Source organism: Lonchura striata, chromosome 17 (assembly GCF_050655825.1).
Source record: "Lonchura striata isolate lonStrDom1 chromosome 17, ASM5065582v1, whole genome shotgun sequence".
NCBI lineage: Eukaryota > Metazoa > Chordata > Aves > Passeriformes > Estrildidae > Lonchura > Lonchura striata.
In genome coordinates, this window is record NC_140719.1 from 5,131,282 (window position 1) to 5,150,950 (window position 19,669).

A 19,669-nucleotide genomic window follows, 5' to 3' on the forward strand; every position below is an offset into this window, starting at 1 on the left:
GGCACAAACCCACACAGGCCAGGGGGGAGCACAAAGTGTCCACATCTGTGTTTGTTCTGCAGACTGGGGAAGGGAGATCAGAGAATGGCAGGGCTGCCAGCTGCCAATATTTCAGAGCTAATTTATGGTAATAGATATCTGAAACACTCTCAGCCCTCAAGACATTAGTACACACCTCAGCTTTCATCAAAAAAAAAGAAAGAAAGAAAAAAAAATAATTCTTTGTTTTCATGCTGAGCAGATAATCTGGATATTGTCTGACAGATTCAATTTGAAGTCCATAACAGAAAGACAAATAAAAAACCTCCTTCCCTGCTACCCCTGACAATTTTTTCCCTGTGTTTGGGATATTGTGATAATGGATTTGTGCCTGTAAGACCCACTGGGGGTTGAAAGACCCTGGGTTTGTGTATATGCCAAAGATGTTGCATAGAATGGTGAGAGTCTTGAAGAAAATGAAGAGTGCTGAAGTTCTTTCTAACAATATCCGTTGCTTTAATAGAAGATATTATCACTGTGTGTGAATCTTGTCACACATTAGGCCTCAAATTAGGTGAATTTACAGCCCTGTATTTTAAAAAGGAAGAAGAGCACCACTATGAATTTGAATTTGGGGGATTTTTTTAATATTTTTAACATAGTTATTACAAGGGCAAAAAAAATCCTCTTACTTGGGTTCAAATTCAGATGAGTTCTTGATCAAATGGCCAAAATTATATCCTGAAATTTGTGAAGATTCATATCATTCTATGTCTGTATTTATTAGGTGAAATGAAACAAAACACAAAAAAAAATCTGAACAAGCAAATGCACAAACAAAACTGAACCCAGATCCCTGAGCCTGCTGCTGAATCCGGAATGAGAGCAGACCTAGGCAAAAAATTCTAATCCACCCTCTCATTCCCCCTAATTGTCATTTTTGTTTTTGTTTATGTTTCTAACATATGTCAATTATTTCCGTTTTTACAAACTCGGTCCTTGCCCAGAGGTGAACAAGAAAGCAGAAAGGCAAGGAAAGGATGGCTCTGCATTACAATTTCCCTGGCAGCAAAGGCAAATTAAGAATCTCCCACCTTTCTCCAGCCAGTTGTTCCCTTTTTCCACACTGCTCCTCCTGCAGATGTGTCACTGCAGTCCCGTGGAGGGGCTCAAGTGAATCAGTTTATAAAGATTTTTTATTTCAGTTCCCTCTGTGGGTCTGGATTAGTAAATGGAGTGGCAATGCAGGGAAGTTCAGCCAGGGTGGGAAACTGATAAAAAGTGGCTTTGTCCCTAATAAATGTCCCCTGTGGTGGGGTGGGAGAATGTAGTCCAGAAGGAATATGGTTCACTTCTTTAGAATAATGAATAAAATACAGGAAATCTACAAATTTTCAGTACAATTTGATTTTTTCTCTGATTTTTAACTAATATAGGAGGTAATAAAGTTGCTTATGCTTTTTTTCCTGATGGCGAGGAAAGGAATCAGCTTTCCTTCAAAGCCTGTGGCAGAAATCTTGAAGGAGGAGGCAGAGGACTGATACCACTGCTAAATAATCATATTGCTCAGGTGGTGTAAACTGGTTTAGTTCTGACAATGTCACAGTAATTGGCATGAGATGTGAATCAGGCTGCTTTCAACCCAAGAATGGCATCAGGGAAAATGTTCTAGTAGGAGGTGAACATCAAAGAGGGAAAAGGAAATCAGAGGAAGGTGCAAAATAGAGTTACTTTACCCTTAATATCAGTGTTCATGTCCTACAAAATTACTACAAGAAACAGCATGACATGGAGCTGCTTGAAATAGGTCTGCGTGTCCCAAGAAAAATATTCAGACATAAACTTGAGTTTTTACAAAGCTACATTCTGGTTAGGGCAACAATAGGAACATGTCTGTGGAATTTTCTTCTTTTCAACCATTTTGGCATTTCAGCTTAATTCTAATTATTGGGAATGCTATAAGAGAACTTGTTTCAATCTGGAGAAAAAATAAGTGAGAACTTAAAAATTATGTCAATTCTCTTAAAAAAAAAAAAAGGCAGGAAAGGATTTAGTAAAACTGATTTTTTTTTTTTTCTGTAAACAGCTCCGATTTCCAATAAATGGATTTTTCCAAGGAATAATAGGTCTATTGAAGGAGCCCAGGCAGCTCTTGTGCTGTCACTGGTGTGGGTGCAGCTGTGTTTCTAAGAGCTCTGCTGCCTCTGGTCCAGCCCAGCACAGCTTTGAGAGGCAGGGCAGGATTTGTGTGGCTCCCCTCTCACTGCCTCTATTCTGCCTCCTTCTCTCCTTCTCCTGGTGCACTCGAAAGGTCATTCTCCCTGAAAGGAGACATTTGCTCTTTGTGTTCAGGATTGACAAAAAAAAAGAAAAAAGAGTAAGCCTTCCATATTACAGAGGGTTTAGGAGGCATTAATGGACTCTCCCTGTAACGTTGCTTGGGCTTGGATTCCTCTTTTTGTATTTTTTGCTGTCAAAACGTGGCCAGGAATGCTCAAACCTCCCTGCAGGAGGGCATGGGACTGGTTTTTTTAGATTTTTTTCCTGGCAGTGATCCTGTTGCTCTTGCTGTGCTTGGGCTTGGGGGTTGTGCTGTAAAGCAGCAGCATCTGTCCACGCTGTGCTTGCACTGCAGGGTTTGCAGAAGTTCCTTTCCTTGGTCCCACACTCAATTCCCTCTTGAGGCCCCGGAGTTGATGTTGTAGTACGTGGCTACTGTAAATTGGGTAACAGCTGATCAATAGACACTTGTCCTGGAGATGAATGACCCTGGATCAGGCACAGTGCCTCGGGGGAGTGGAACCTGGAAAGCTGAATTTGAGGTGTGAAATGAAGTAAGATAAATAAGGATGGACAGTTTGCCTTGGCACTTCATCGTGTTGCCAGTAACTACTGAGTCCTGCTTTGCAGACAGAGTGTGGGGCAGCTCACACTGACCAAAGCAGGGACAAAAGGGCTTGGAAAATCGGATTATTGGGATGGAGGAACTGGAAAATCACATATCTTCAGCTTGGGACTTGAATCAAGCTTAGATTGGTGACTACACACTGTACCAAACCTCTCTGGGAGGGGAGACGAATATTTGGAATGCAAGGCCTGAGCACAGAGCTCTGCCACTTAAATGTCACAATTTACCCTCTTAGATAAATTACAGCAGGATCTAGATGTCCACGTGGCTCAGGCACTTCAGAGGAATGCTTTGCAGAAGTTGCATGAAATCATGAATACAGTAGAGTGAGTTTCCACCCAGCCTGATCAGTCTCGAGTTTAAATAATAATATATCATTTTACTTAATGAACTGTCAGCCATCTCCTGAGGGACACACTTTAATGAGTGCAGAATCATGCCCAATGCTTATTTGTCTAAGTCAGGAGCCCAGATCTGATAATGATTTATTTTCATCTCCACGTCTGTGTCGTGTATCTGTCAGGCCACTTCCTGATCCAACAAAGGTAATTTGCAAAAAAAGGAGGAACAGGCAGCATGGTCACAGAGTTTCAGCCTTCACAGGCAGGGAACTTCAGCTTCTTACCAAAGTGGGTTGGATGTCAACTCAGAGGTGCTGAAAGGAAGGAAAAAGTGGAGGAGCTGAAAAGGAACAAAAGGGTGGAGACCAGAACTTGGACACAAATTCAAATTAGTGGGAAGAGCTCATAGCGACTGGGAAAATGTTTCAGTGACTATCAAAAATTACTTCATCAGCAATCTAGGTCCTCATGCTGACAAAGCAAGAAGTTCAGAGTGGAAAGAAAATGTATTTTAACTGGCAGGCCTGAAATTCAGCATCTGAATCATAGCATGTAGGGGAAAGCTACAGGAGAAAGTGAGGGGAATGGAACTGGGTGTAATTGATAACACAGAACCCGGGATTCTGGCATGCACTTAGATCAAGGAAAAAACATAAGAAACATTCAAGCTGCCTCACTTCAGACATTATTACAAATCTAATTAAAACAATTAGTCTGCACAGGCAGCAGCAAGTCCATGTTTCTCTCTGTTGCCTGCAAAGAGAGCCAGCACAGAGTAGCTTTTAACTAAGAGAGCAAAATTAGGGCAACATTTTGGTGGAGGAACATCCCCAGTGCCTCAGATAGTAACTGAGCCCAGCTGAAGCAGGGGAGTGACCTTCAGCAAAGCTCAGGGGAGGTGCAGGGAGCAGCAAGGGTTTCTCCATCAGCCCTGCTCCCATGCATCCTGAACAGAGTTCCTATGGAGTGGGAAAGGCTCCAGAGGTTCCCCCTCTGTGGAGCCTGTCTTCCAAAACTCTATGAAAATGTCAGCATAACTTCAGAAAATGTGATTTTTCGACAGCTCCTATCACGTGTGACACTTCTTGTAGCTCTTCTATAAAGGAAACATTATGTGGAATAAAGATGAATTATTCTCTGTGCTGGAAGCTGATTGTAGCTAAAGCAGTGCCTATTGAGTCATAGGAAAAGGGATTTCCAGGGACCTGTGCCCGAGGCAGGACCTGTCATTGCCAGGGCAGGACATCCTCCCTCTGCTCTGGGGCGTTTCCTGTCACATCCACTCTAACACCCAGGAATCTCTGCCCTTGGATTTTTACCTGACTGGGTAAAAGAGCAGCTCAGAATTCAAAGTCCTTGTTATTCTGAGGAGGAAGAATTGAGTGAGATCCTGAGTCCCTTAGGCTCAGGATGATTCTGTAACCACAATTTTTGTCAGGGGACACCCCAAACTCACACAGTGCTGAACACAAAGCATGAGCACGAGTGCAAGTACCATGATATCTGTCATGGCAGTGATGATGCCAGCTCAGTGTCAGGCTTTATTTCCTTGCTTTCTTCCACCCTCTCATTCCCCCTAATTGTCATTTTTGTTTCTGTTTGTTTCTAACATATGTCAATTATTTCCATGTTTACAAACTCAGTCCTTGCCCAGAGGTGAACAAGAAAGCAGAAAGGCAAGGAAAGGATGGCTCTGCATTACAATTTCCCTGGCAGCAAAGGCAAATTAAGAATCTCCCACCTTTCTCCAGCCAGTTGTTCCCTTTTTCCACACTGCTCCTCCTGCACAAAGTCAGTGCCTCAAATTTTTCCTCTCTTCCTGCCTTAAAATCCATTTACTAAGAAATCTCTTCTTTCCTTCATTTTGGTTTTCTTTTTTTTCTTTTTTGTCTTTTCTTCTTTTCTTTTAATGAATTTCAAGAACTTTCTGGACAATTTTCCCAATTCTTCACTTATCAGATGTTTGCATAGTCAAGAAACTCTCAATATGGGCAAAGAGAGGATTGTGACTAGTAATAAGTACATTTGCTGTCTCCAAAGAAGTAATTTCCAAAAGTTGAGAAAAACTACAAGCAAAATTGATTAGAAAAGAAACAGTAGGCAGAGAAAATGTTGATTGCAAATGGGTGATTCTGTAAGAGGAGTTTATTAGAGCACCAAAACCCCAAACACAACAATTTCATATGAAATAAGAAGACAACATTGGCTGGAATCCAAGCCTTGCTCTGTTACAAAGCAAAAGAGGGATGGAAAATCTACATCCAAACACATGGATTACACTGGAAAATTCAAGATGGGAAATGGAAAACTTGCCCCAAGACCCTTTGAGGAATTGCTGAACTTCCCCTTGGTCTGCTAACTGTAGTTTCTAATAAACCTCACAGCATGAGAGGTAATTGTGTGAACTTTATATAATAACATTATTTTTCAAAAAGGCCAGAAGGTTGTAGCTGTGTACTAGGTAATGTGTTATCAGTCAGATCAAATAACGGGGCCACATAATCTGATGCTAATTGATAAAGAATCAAAGGCTAGAAAGAGAAGCTAGCGTTGTCAACATGTTATTGTAGAAAAATATCTTTTCAAAGAGAATTCATTTTATTCTTTGTAGACCGAGGCTTTGATTGATGAAAGTGTGGATGAACATAATGGATTGACTTTTGTTGAAGCAATTCCCAGGCCCTGGCTCTTTATGGTGCTAATTTCTTTTGAGATTAAGAGCATTTACACATCTGAAACTGGATAACTGCAGGTCTTACGGACATTGGGTAACCTGGAAAAACAAATAAACAAAAAAAACCCAACAAGAGTACTTCTGAGGTTTTACACAGAGAGCAGTGCCAGAATTGCTCTTTTTATACATTTTTCATGCATGATTTGTAAAGTATTCTAAAAACAGCAGTTAGGGAAGGAAGGGTGACTTGGAAGGTGTTGGAGTTCTTTACAGGCACTTGCACAGGGAGAAGATCCTGGGTACTGAAATGTTCTTCAGTCTGGAAAAGGCATAAGGAGAATCAATGGCTGGAAGCTGAAGGAAATAAATCTAATTTAAAAACTAGATTTTGGTTTTTTAGTTACTTATTTATTGATTTGCTTATTTAAATATTCAGGGTGCTTAGAGGTAACTATTATGGGAAGATGTAGGATCTTGATCACAGCGTGCTGGTGGTGGAGGAAGTTTTCAAAGTCCAAAAGTCAATCACCATAACCTCCTCTGCTTATCAGCTGAGGGAAACAGACTCCTCCAGCTCACACAAGCCAAATTCCTGCTTTTCAGAATGTGGAGAGAAATTTTTCCTCTCCTTTGACTACAAGGGGAGCCTCACTCAGCTGAGTGCTAGCTGGGGCTGCCATCCAAGCCCTTTCTCCCAAATTATGGCAGTTTGGAGCCAGGATTAAGGGGATGGTCTCTCTTGGGCTTTTCCAGGTTAGTGAAGAAAATCTCAGGGAATGGGTTTGGCAGTAGAGCTGCTCACAGAGGACCTGCTGCAAACAGCAGAGGGGAAGAGGGAACAGGGTGAAGAGAGAGAAAACAAAGCTGCTAAAACCTAAAAAGACCAGAAATAAATCTGAGCTCCCCTGAGCCCACTCTGAAGCTTGAATTGTGGATTCCACACTGCCACCAAGACAGGCTTGTGAGGATCACTTCTTCCTTTGTACCTCGGCCCAAGGCAGCACTGTTTGGGTACAGATTAAATGAAAAATGAAACAGACACAAGGAGGCTTCTCTTCCTTCTTGGCCCTATAAAGTTTCCATCCAGCACAAGACAGAGCTGAAAAAATTGTGTCCATCCTGTGCCCTGCTGCCACTTTAGGGCAAATTCTAATGAGTGGCTGCTGGGAATGTGCCTGTCTCCTTGCTCCCTGGCTGCACTTCTGCCTTCCTCACTGAATGGCATTAATCATGTCAGCCCACCTTTCTACAAGAGTGGCTGCTTTAATGGGAAACTTCATCCAGCATCAATATCCTGAGGGGAGGAGGAAATGAAGAGGAGAAGTGTGTAGCAAGGAGGCAGCTGATGGGGAAAGCAGTCACTGCCTGTTCCAGAGTGTGGATTGGAGAGGGGCAAGACAGGCAGCAGAGACTGGATTTCCTCTGCAAGTCCAGAGGCAGCAGGGATGTCAGCTGGATCTGCAGTGCTGGAGCTCAGAGAGGGCTCTGAAAGCAGAGAGGATGGAGGATGGTGTGGAGTGGCTGAGATCCAGAGGCACTTGCCAGGGAAGGTGGGGGAAAGCTCGAGCACAGATGAAGCATTTGAGCCCAAAGCACTGGGCTTGAAAGTGGCTGAGGAAGAGGCAGACAGTGCTCCTGGGAGGGGGTCAGGTCAGGGGCATGAAGGAGAGGGAACCAGCCTGAGCATGGCTGAAGGAGCAGCTCTTGTCAGAGGCAGCTGCTGGTGCTCATCGTGCCATTCCCTCCACGTATTTTCTGCAGCTCCTCAAGTTTTTCCATGCTTGGTGGCAGCATTCCAGCCTGGAGCCACAGGGCTGCACCATCTGCTGTTCTTTGCCTTAAGGTGGGTCTGGGTGCCACCTAACTCTGGGAACTCCAGGGTCTGGAATTCCTGACTTGGGATGTTCTCATGCATTTCTGTGCCCATGGGAGTGCAGGTAGCTCAGGGAGAGTGATTTAAGTCAGAGTTCACCATAAGCTCGGTCTGCTTCTCCTGCTTCCTTCCTCCTCCTCCTCCTGTGTCTCCCTCCTGTCTGTTTTCCTGTCCTCTGCCCCTCTCACAGTTATTACAAACATTACTGCATATTGTCTGAAATTAGGTTCAACATTGCTTTGTCACCACTGTGTGGCTGACAGGGGACCTGAGAAGATGAGCTCCATCCTTTCAACCTGGCTTCCACACTGACATCACATTCTCCTTGTATTTGAGCTTCTCCATTTCTTTGTTTTCTCACCCACTTCCAGCTGTGATGAACAACACATTTAGTACTCGGTGTATACAGAGAACAAGCTCCCTGCAGTCTTCTCTTGGGGTGCTTCCTCTGAAAGAGAAGCCCCTAATGATGGGTGGGGCTGTGAAGAAGGTGATCATCTCAGCCTTTAAAAACACCCCCTCTGGAGAAATCCAGCCCCAGAAACCTGCCAGGATTCACAGAGCAGAAGGAAACGAGGGTAACAAGGTATAGGTATGTGTAGGCAGCATGGGAAAACCTTCCATGTATGTGATGAACTGAACCTGTGGAATTTATTGTCACAGGATATTACTGAAATGAATAATTTAGGGGGAATCAAAGAGTTTGCAACCTCATTGAGAACGGTGTCCAGCCAAACATTATGCAGGTTGAAATTGATAATGACTAAATCTGTACAACATAATCTAATTATCAGACAGGGTTAGGCAAAAATGACCTCCCATGGGAAGAAATGCACAATTAGATGTGTTAGATCTGAGCTGATGAGCAGGTATGTTAAACCTTCTCCTGAATCACCCAGCGCTGAATTTTTTATCAGAATTGCAGTAACAGATCAGACAACCTTTGCATTTCTCTTCTCCCCATTATTCTGTGATCTTTTGAAACAAAATATTTTATTCCCTTTCACATGGACCTTTTAGCAAACGATATCTCAGAGGTCTTAGAAATTTGATTTCACATGCACTTGAAAAAATAAAGCCTCATATTCTAAGTCTAATAATGTCTATGTAGCTGATCAACCTGCTACATCATTGTTTAAGTTCAATCTTGGCTTCCAAGAAATTTATTTCCTCAGTATAAATTTTGTGGGAACCATTTGTTTGCTTTGGTTTATGCAGTGATCCACTGGAGGTAGAAAAAAAAGTCCTTTTGACTTCAGATAGATCTCCCTTTCTCCCCTTCTCTCTTTCTCCACTTCTCCCTTTCTCTCCCTCCCCTTCTCACCCCTTCTCCCTTTCTCCCATTTTTGGAGAATATTATGCTCGCTGCTCTTGCCATGAAGAGGTTTTTTGGTAAAAGGAAGTCTCCCTGATCTCCCTTTCCCTGTCACTCAGCTCCACAATCACCTTGCTAATGCTGATGTTTTCACTGAAGGTGGTTTCCAGGTTCCTGAGCCCTGACATGACAGCGCGAGAGAAACCCTCATGGAGTGTCTTGCAGCACTGAGCACCGTGACCTCAAATTTGGGAGTGCCTTGTCTGAGATATCAATCAGATCACTTGTCCCAGTCACTCCCCTCTCCCTGGGGGCTACAGGTGTGTCCCATCCTGCCAGCATGGACTCTGACTGTGTAGCTGCCCCTGGGACACTGCTCCAACAGAACATGAGCCCAGAAAACACCAGAAATGAGAAAAACATCGTTCTCCCGGGAACAACGGGAGTTTCCTCTTCCCTGTGTGCCATTCCACAGCAGAACGACACGGTGTGGGCTGGAGCAGCGGGGCAGCTGCTCTGGAGGAGATGCTGACACGTTTGCAGCCAGGAGCAGAGGGCTGGGCTGCCCCTCTGCCTGCTGCCCTGTGCCCAGAGCACCCCCAGCACCTCCGCTGCCTGCAGACCTGCCTGCCCTGCAGCAGCACAGGGCCCAGCTGCTGGTTTGGTTTTAGGTGTATTCTGGATTCCTCTGCAGCCTCTGAACTGGCGTCAGCAGAAGGATTGAAAAGCAATGAAGTGCTGCTCTTCACTTAGAGAGGTCATTTTCCTCCACATAACCTCCCTCCCAAGGATCCTGCCAGGTCCTGGCTGCTTGGTACATGCAGTGCCACAGAGGAGCTGGGGGGGAAAGGGGAGCTTTCAGAGATCCCCAAGGCATCACTCATTGGCACCCCCACGATGCTCTGATGGGTGCCCACAGCAAAAGGGGGACCACCACAGCCACTTTCCATCCTTTCCTCCCTAAATATTTCTCCCTACACACCTGCTCCTCCCATCCAATGCCCAGACCTGCAGGGGGGTTGGATGTGAGGGAAGGGATGCAGAGCTGTGAGCAAGAGACATGGGGTGTCCCTCCCAGCAGCTCAGTCCTGCTGTCTGAATGTCTGAATGCCACCCTGACCCCACAGGCTCAACAGCTCTAAGAACAGCATGTCTGAGACACCTGGGGCGGGGCAAGAGGGATGTGCCACGACAGGGATGTGCAGAGCCAGCTCTGAGTCTTCCTCCCATCAAATACACAAAGCTTGACCATCTGAATCTGAATTTAAGAGCTCAGGAGAGCAAAGTTAACCTGCCAGGATGGCTCACACACGGTTTTGGGAGCCGTGGAGGGGATGTGGCTCTTTTCAGACTTTATTTCCCAGCAGAGGCAGCTGTAGGTGTGAGCAGAGCAGGCACTGCCCGTGACAGCAGGCTGCTCACAGCAAGGATGTGCCGTGGTCCTGCAGAGCAGCTCAGCTGTGCCAGAGCCAGGCTGGCTGTGCTGGACACTGGGCATCTGTGACTGCCACAGCCACACAGGGAACCAGGCTCACACAGTGCTCCTCGCTCCCACCTTTCCCTGCTCACCTTCTGTGCAGCAAAAATCTTCTAATTCTCATCTCCGGTGTGATTATCAAGTCCCAAAAAACTTTTCAGTGCTGGCTTTGCTCCTAATATATTCTGCAAGAGCTGCATCAGCACTAGTAGGATTTTTAGTCTAATTACCAGAGGTGTCTGTAGATACATTTCATGTCTCCAGAAGAGTGTTAATAATAGCTCTGAGTGATGAGAAACAACACAAAATGCTGCTGCCAGCTCTAAGGAATAGGAGGGAAAAGACAAACTTGTGCATAGCTGTGGCAGCAGCTCTCTGGCCACAGAGAGCAGGCACAGCTTTCCCAGGCATTGTCCTGGGGAAGGCTGGGAGAAGATCAGGGAAAAGGATGGGAAGAAATTCTTATCTCCACTTGCTGCACCTGCTGTTGTGCACATGTGGAATGTGCCATGGAGATTTGTTTAAAAAGGGTGATTTCTTAACTGGACACTGGATGGTGTTTGGATGGATTGACCAATTAAGTGAAAGCTCTATCAGACTAACTATAAAAGTCACTAAATTTCTTAATGAGTATGGTATAATATAGTATAAAATATATAATAAAACAATTGATCAGCCTTCTGTAATCATGGAGTCAGTGATAATTATTGCCCAGCTGGGAGCCTGCAGTGACACATAATCTTAAAAAGTACAGCAGGACAGTCCTGGGAAGGAGCATTTTCCATTGGAGGTCAGTGGTATTCTCCTGAGGGCAGCTAGGGAAACTGAGGCATGGAGCTGCCCAAGCTCCTCTCAGCAGAGCTGGAATACAGACATGTGTCTGAGTTCCATCACACGGAGTGAATGAATGAATGAATGAATGAATGGCCCTTAACTGCTCCTTTCAGTCATTTTGGGGTTGCTTGGCACAAAGAGAGCCTTTCCCACCTCTGCTGTGTGAGATTGGTACGAGTGCCATGTTTGGGGGTTGTTTTTGGGTAAAGATCCCCAGGATCTCAGCTGATCTGTGTCAGCCAGGGAGAATTTTCAGCAAGTCAGAGGGAGACAGCCTTGTTCTCATGGGGTTGATCTGCCCCCTGACTACAAGCACATTTCCATCTCTTCTTCCAGTGGTTAATTTCACAGAATTAACTATTGAATTAACCAGGTTGGAAAAGATCTTTGAGATCATCGAGTCCAACTCGTATTTCTTCCCACTGCTGATCAATGAAACTGATAATTTCAGACCAGGACAGGTTCAGAGGAGTCATTCAGGTGAACAGCAGGGACACCTCTGTGGATGGGATGCCTCTGGATAATGGAGTCAGTGCTGCAGTTGGGTAAATAAAGAACAGATATTAGAAGTTAAAGTCAGCAGACCACAATGGATTTCAGCTAATTCTTCAAAGGGTCTTGGTGCATATTTTCCATTTCCCACCTTGAATTTTTATATCTAATCCTTGTGTATGAAGAGAGATTTTTTTCCATTGCTTTTTTCCTTTGAAACAGAGCAAGGCTTGGATTCTAGCTAAATTTGTGTTCTTATTTCACATTAAATTAGTAGTGTTTAGGTTTTGACTTTCTAATAAACTTTTCTTGCAGAATCACCAATTTGCAATCAGCATTTTCTCTGCCTACAGGTTTTTTTTCCTAATCAACTTTGCTTGTAATCTTTCTCAACTTTTGAAAATTATTGCTGTTGAAACAGCAAATACACTTATTTCTTAGTTACAATCCTCTTTGCCCACACGGAGGGTTTCTCATCTTCCTGCAGTGTTATCTTGCTGGATCCTGTCACATTCACCTCTTCTCCACAACCTTCATTCCTAACAACATTATTTTAAAGTTTAGAGCTCTATCATTCTTGGTATTATTTTTAGCAGCCAGGTGGATCAACTTTCATGCTGGTGTCAATTTTTACGTTTCAGTTTGCCTCCAAGGTCAATTTATTTTCAATGTTTTCCTAACAAATCACTTGGGTTTTTAAAAACTTGCTCTAGGGAAGTTGTTTTGTAAGGAGTTTCAAAACTTTGGAGTATTTTCAGGAATCAGATTTTCTTTGAAATGAAATTACAAGAGCTCTGTTAGAAATAGAAATTCTGACTCTTGTCCAAATCTAATTCTACCTGTGCAAGAAAAAAAAAAAAAAAAAAAGAAGAAAAAATGAGAGGAATTATTTTTAAAATTTACTTATGAAGGTCAATGCAAAATTGAAGAGGAAAGGAAAAACAAACTTATAAGAAATTCCATAAATATTTTAAGGCAAATAGGAACAACAGAAGTGAAATTCTTATCTATTGAACACAATCCAAAAAAAAAGGGGGTTAATAAGGGAGTGTGGGAACAATCTTGTGAACAAAATATTCAGAGCATACCTAAAATAAAGAGGAATGTGGAAAAAAAATATAAGGACCAGATAGTGGCTGTGGGAAAGCTCACAGTGATGCCAGAAGCAGTGGAGCAAATGGAAATGCAAGCCCCAGGCCCTGGAGGGGGAAGGACACCCAGTTAATGCCTGTAAACCCTCGAGTGAAACAAGAAAGGCAACAGCTTACTGGGGATAAAACACAGAATGAGGTAGCAATTGGTGTGTGAGGAGAGACTGTCTAAACACAGCCTCGACTGCTCATAAAATGGGCAGAGAAATCCTGGAGTGAAAACCAAAACCACACAATGCTAAAGCTGCAAACTTGCAGCAATATCAGTGATTACAAATAGCCCTCATTGAAAATGAGCAGGCTCTGCAAAGTTACAATCAAATCAGGCCTTTGGGGAAAGCCCAAACTCTTTGGAAGGCAAAGATGGAGCTGAAAGTATAGGCAAAGATGGTGAAGTTGTAAATATTTTGGGCAGATGTGGGAACACAAATGAGAGGATTTATTTGAGGAATGATGGTGTTTCATGGTTAAAAGGAGTAGGGCAGAATCCCCTTCAGTCCCCCAAACCAGACAGGTTGCTGCAGCTATATCAGGGTAAAGGAGGGGTCATGGATTTGGGAATTCTGGCATCAGAAACAACCCTAGGAGCAGAAACTGCTCTCTGCATAAATGATCTGATGGGGAAAGGAGCTATCCTCATCCTCTGAGCCTGAGTGCTTCAGCCAAACAGAAAAAGCTCAAAGAGTGGCTGAAGTGCCATAGGGGAAAGTCTGTCCAGCCTCTGTGTCCAGCAGGACAGTGGTTTTCCTGGGTGTCTGCTCAGAAGATGGCACACTGTCATTTCTCAGTGTCACTGCAGGACGGGGAGGACAGTGACTGCCCTCAGCCTCTGCAAAACCACAGGGCTGGAGTGAAATGGGTCCTTCAGGGCAGCCCTGCAGTGGCTGGGAGGGGAACACTCCACTCCTGCCTGTGCTAAGAGCACAACCTCCTGAGACACTCCAGCTTTGGGCTCAGCACTGCCTCCAACACACCTGGCATTGGCCAGCAGGGATGCCAGGCTGAATAACTCAGGATTAACTTCAGAGGAATTAAGGGATCCTAAGTCTGCCAACAGGGAGTCAGTAATGGGAATATTATTTGCCCCAGGTGGCAAAGTGAGTTAATAGCAAGAGAAAAGGACACATTCCTGGGTCTTGCCCTTACCTAGGTGCTAGCTGGAACTTTTCTGCCTTTAAACCTCTTAACTGTCTTGAACAATCTTGATTTCCAACCCCATGTCCCAGCTGGATCCAGTTTAGGAGGTGGCATGAGAGGACTGGCGAAGAGAAGTTTTTAAACAAACTCTGTAGCATCCTGTGGAGGGATGAGGTGGTTTGTTCCTGCTGGTCCACTCTGGTTTTTACCAGGAGGACTGGGGCTATTTGGGCTTTCCAGGTTGAAGACACAGCAGGTGAGTAATGTATGGGAAGATTTAAAAGTGTGGAAGAGCTGGTTCAGGTATTGTTTCCAGGATGTCGGGGAGGCTTTAACATGAAATATAGTGAAATAAGGATATGGGATATGGTAACTTCTTTGTGCTCCCTTTTCCTATCCTGAGGCTTCCCACTAAGTGATGACTTTGTGTAATTAAAGTGAACAAAGTAAGTGGCAGCGATCCATCTTCACAATCACAGCATTTTCTCCTTCCCTTTGTTGAAGTGCTTTGTTCATCTCAAATTGGTTAAAAAAAAAAGTAAAAAAATAAATAATAAAAAATACAGAAATAGAAGTTGAATGGGTGCCTGCAGGGGCTGTATTTTTAGCAGCTCATCAGTTTGCAGAGAAGCTCAGAGGTTGCAGATTCTAATTGCCAACCTGGAATGTGGAAAGCAGGACAACTGAAAGAGTGTTTGTGTTGTGGAAAGAGCACTGATTTCAAAGCAGGGAAGGAAGAGATGTTTGGCACCTTTGCTACGGACAAAATGTGGTGGGACACCACGTGGTGAGGCCATCTGGCCAGAGTTTGGGGCATGAGAGCCTGGTGAAAGGCTCTTGTGGAATCCAACTGCAGGAGGGATTTTGCCTTTTCCCTGGCTGGAGCTGAGAGCGTTTGTGTGGCCGCTCTGGGGAGGCTGGGCTGGGATATTGGCAGATGGAGCGTGTCAGATCCAACTGAGAGGCTGGCTGGGAGGAGGAAGTGAGCAAGCAGAACATGACAGAGCCCATCTCTAACAAGAAGGTAGAACAGAGGGTGATCCCCGAGCACAGATCCAGGAGCCAGGCCTCTAAAGAAGGCAAGGTGTGAGCTGCTATTGCCTTAAAGCATTAACGAGCTTCAGGTCAGCCCTGGATTTATGCCCAGTAATGTCCATCTACAGAAGATTGCTGTGAGAGGAGATGATGGACTTCTCTCTTGGTGCCTTTTCCCAGCAGAACCAAGATCCTCTGTGGGATCCCAGAGTCCTGCCAAGCTCAGAGGAGGAGGTGCTCGGTCTATCCTTGCTGACATGGACCTGGTTGCTGTCCTCCCCCGTTCTGCTGCACACCCCCAGAAGTGGCTGTCATGATTTGCAGCTCTGGTTCCTGAAATGGATGTCCTGGAAGTGCTGAGTGTACTGACAGCTCAGCTGATGGCTGTGGGATGCAGGAGCTCAGGGCTTGGAGTACGGGAGAAGGCTGCCTTGTGTTTGCGTGGTGGAGGAGCTTGGCAGGTTTTTGGCTTGCTTTCCTGATAGACTATTTTCATCTCCCCTGTCCTACTTCCTTCCACACAGGCCTCATTTCCCCCCAGGGACTATAACTAAACTCTTGTCTGCAATTCCAATTGGTTCATCAGCTCTTTGGAGCATTTCCAGGCACACAGCAGAAGAGGATCACATGGGTAGCCCATCTGATGCCATGTACATAAAAAAAAATGAGCTCTGTACAGACTGGACTGTGCTAAACAGGACTTGCTATGGCTGCAGATTTGCTGTCAGGACTTTGCCACCTATTTTGCCACAGGCAGAAAAATAACACTAAAAAATAGACCTTCCTCTGCATGGAAAACCCAATCCTAACACAAACAAAGACAGAAATGTCTGACTGAAAGGACTTAATGGGTAAATGCCAATTGCTGAGGTTATGGGTTAGGGGCAGAGAAGTAGGACAGATAAATAAAAAAACCATGGGTAAAACCATATGTAAACAGTGCTGCAAGAACAGGACTTGAGGGGGAAATGGAGACAAGCATGGCCATGGCTGATTGCAAATCACATCTGATGTGCAGAATGCTGAGTGGAGCTGCTAAGGTCATCCTTCCATATGTATGAGCTTGCTCATCTCCTTGCTGGTTACTCCCCAAACTGGATGCTCCAGATCTCCCTTTCCCTGGCCCTTGGACTGTGAGGGCCTTGAGGCAGCTTGCAGAGCTCAGCAGTGTGGAGAACACATTTTGTCCCTGTGAGGGGACAATGCAGCCCCTCCAGCCCATGCTCAGCACCCTCTTTCCCCCAGCAAAACTGTGGGAGCACAGCCTTGGCACTGGCCTTTGGGATGCTCCCGACATGGATTAGTCACGCTGCCGTGGCTCGGCTGCCTGCAGGGCTGTCACTTTGTTCTTCTTCAAGGAAGAGCCAGTGGGCTGAGGAGGCTCCAGTTCCATCTGCCAGCAAAACCCGTAGCAGGGAAAGAGCAGCAGCAAAGGGGGGAGGTGCTGGAAGGGGGGAGCAGTGGATTCCCTCGATAATTAGGATGGCTGCATCATCACTTATGCAAATATGGGGAAGAAGGAGGCTTTTTGTAGCAGGCTCAGTGGAAGAGAGAACAGAAAGATGGAGCTGTTCTCCATGAAAGAAAATGCGTGGCCTGAACAAAGGCTGTGTGGTCACTCACAAAATCTTCTCCTGTCCAAAAAAGGCAAAATCAGGAGCCCTTCAAGACAAGCAATCCCTTGTTGGAGTTTGGCTGCTGCCCTGAGCTGCACACTCGTGCAAACTGACACAAGGAGCCTTGGGCAAAAGCAAGCAAATTTTATGTCTGGTTATCCCTCCCCATGTCACAGGTGTGTCTCTGCCCCAGCATTTTGCCAGGCTCGTGTCCATCCCTCACTTCCCTGTTTGCTCAGAGGGCTCTGGTTTGCTGGGAATGCAGGGAGTGAAGCTGGGTACAGCTGAGCCCTGCTGGAATTCACAGCCTGAGCTGTCCCCAGGCTGCAGAGCAGTTTCTCATTCCCATTATCTCCTGATGCCTGGAGGAGGTAGCTCTGTCACCCTCAGTGGGAAGAGGGTTGAGCAACATTGCCATGCTACACCACCAACATCTTCCCGTGTCTGACACCAGCACAGATGTGTTTGCATTCACTGTGTTCCACTTGTGCTCGTTCAGCTTGGCAGGACAGCTGCCTTCGTGCTGCACAGCAGGAACTCAAAGCAAAGCTGCTCCTCAGCCCAGCTGTGGCTGCCCTCTGCCCACACACTGCTGGGCTGCCAGGCAATGTGGGAGTAGACTTTTGCAAACTGGAAATGTGTGATTCATTGCTTCCTCGCCAGGAATGGGACAGACCGTGGAAAAGCCTGGGGTGACTCTTGGGGGTGTCCTGTGCAGAGCCAGCAGTTGAAGTTGATGGTCCTTGTGGGTCCCTTCCAGCTGAGGATATGCTTTGGCAAATCAGTGATATGAAAGCAGCAGCAGGTTGTCATCTTCTGCCAGTCTCTCCACTGCTCAGTGGGTGGAGTCTCCTGCAAAATGGTCCTGCAAAGGATCTTTAATCCCAGAGAGACAAGGGGGAATCCCGATCATGCCTCATCCTTGCACATCCCAGGCTTACAGCAGTAGCTAATCTTACCTTACACACTGATGTCCAAGTCTGGACTGTCAGCAGTGTTTTGACAGGCAAGAACCAAGCTGTTCTATTCCCAAACTGCAGTAAGAATCCATTTCCAAATGCAATAAGAGTCCCCTGGAGGTGCCTCAGAACAATAGCAGAACCCTGGCTGCCTTGGGACTGCTGTCCCTGTGTGAGTGCAGGGTGTGATGTTAGGGTTGGACTTCAGCAGGAGAGCCGCCGCTCTGACTGCTCCCAGTGGAAACAGGGACACCTTTGCGAGGCTCCAGAGCTCCTCCCTGAGCCTGTGTGAACTACAGGGATGATGGGAAGCCTTGGACTTCAGATGATGCTCAAGGCATCATTGGGAGCATCTCAAATCAATCCAGAAAGTTTGGATGTACCTTGGCTGTATCCTAACAGAATCACAGAACTTCTCTCTTCTTTAGAAGAGCAGGAAATTCTCCAAGCTCTGCTTTATTCAGTTGAGCAGCCTAATCAAAAAACATTGTCTTGTTTGCAGGCTTGACAGGTTTTAATGCAGGGCAAAGCTAAACAAACAAGTGGAAGAGGAAGGCACAGCAAAGTCAGTGCTGCCAACTAACTAACAGGGGATCTCGTCAGGACTCATACATCTCCAGCAATTTCTCAATCTCAGTGGAGTCCTGCCTGCTGAATGAGGAATATCTCTCCATCCCAGACCAATTAAGCCATACCAACTCACTTTTTTTTATTCCCCCTCCAACACAGATAGGCAGATACATTAAGGATCTCTCAGTGCTACTCCTTTTGTTGCTGGCAGAGAAGGATCAGCTGTCCTCTTGCTGTTCCCAAAAGTGGAGTCTGATTGGACTGACATGAGGGCAAGAAAACCCTGGGTAATGCTGCACCCATAGCTAAGCTTCATGTGCCATCAAATGGCACAGCTGAAGCAGGAATCCTGGCACTGGGGCAGCCTGAGCTTCTCTCCTTCTCAGGCAAAAAGGGAAATTTGTGCAATTTATGTTTCCTCTACTCCAGGCTGGGCTGATGCAGTTGGACTTGGGCAGCGTCAGCCATAGCTGATGTAGGCTTATTCTAGTCTTGGGCAAATTCAAGTATGAGCTGGAAAATGCATCTGAGCAGGAAAATAGTTCCTCTGGCAGCACTCCTGGAGACACCAAAACTTAATGTTTCTCCAGTGTGGTCTAACAAAGGCACATTAAGGCTGGGTGGATTCTGCTCACACCAGGGACTTTTCCTACAAATAGGAATTCCTGGGAGGGCCATGGTTGTAGCAAATCGGTGTGTGTGGGCTGCTCCCTGCCTCCTGCCCCCCACCCCAGCAACAGCAGAATCCCACAAGGGCACTCTGCTTCCTGATGAGAGCAGCTTTTTGGGGAAGGCAAAGCTGATGGTTGCCTTGATTTCCATGACTTGGGAAGGGCCGTTACCTGAAAACAGTGCCGAAAAGGTGCATTTATGTAAACATTAAAAAGTGAAGTCTGTGCAGTCCAGGGCAATCTGTCTTTTAAATCTGGCTTTTATAGCGTTATTATGTGAGACAGCCTCGTAAAAAGCTCTCTGTAGGTGCCATTACTTCGCGTTGTGGCTTCGGCGGCGAGCTGGAGAAGCTGTGAGTTTGTGCAACAGACACGTTGGAGTGAGTTATGGGGTGTCAGGGGCCCCGTGTTAACGATCCCACAACCCATTCAGCTCCTTTTAGGTTAATCAACTCAGCGTTTGTGTCAGGTGTAATGTCTAATTAAAATGATGGAAGAGGAGCGAATGCCTCCTGGCAGAGGAGGGAAATGGCACAAAGAGGCAGCGTCAGTGCCATATTGGTTTGGAAAAATCAATAAGAGGAGCTTGTTTTATCCCAGTGTGTCTCTGTGTTTGCCATTCAGTGGCTTGTTTGGA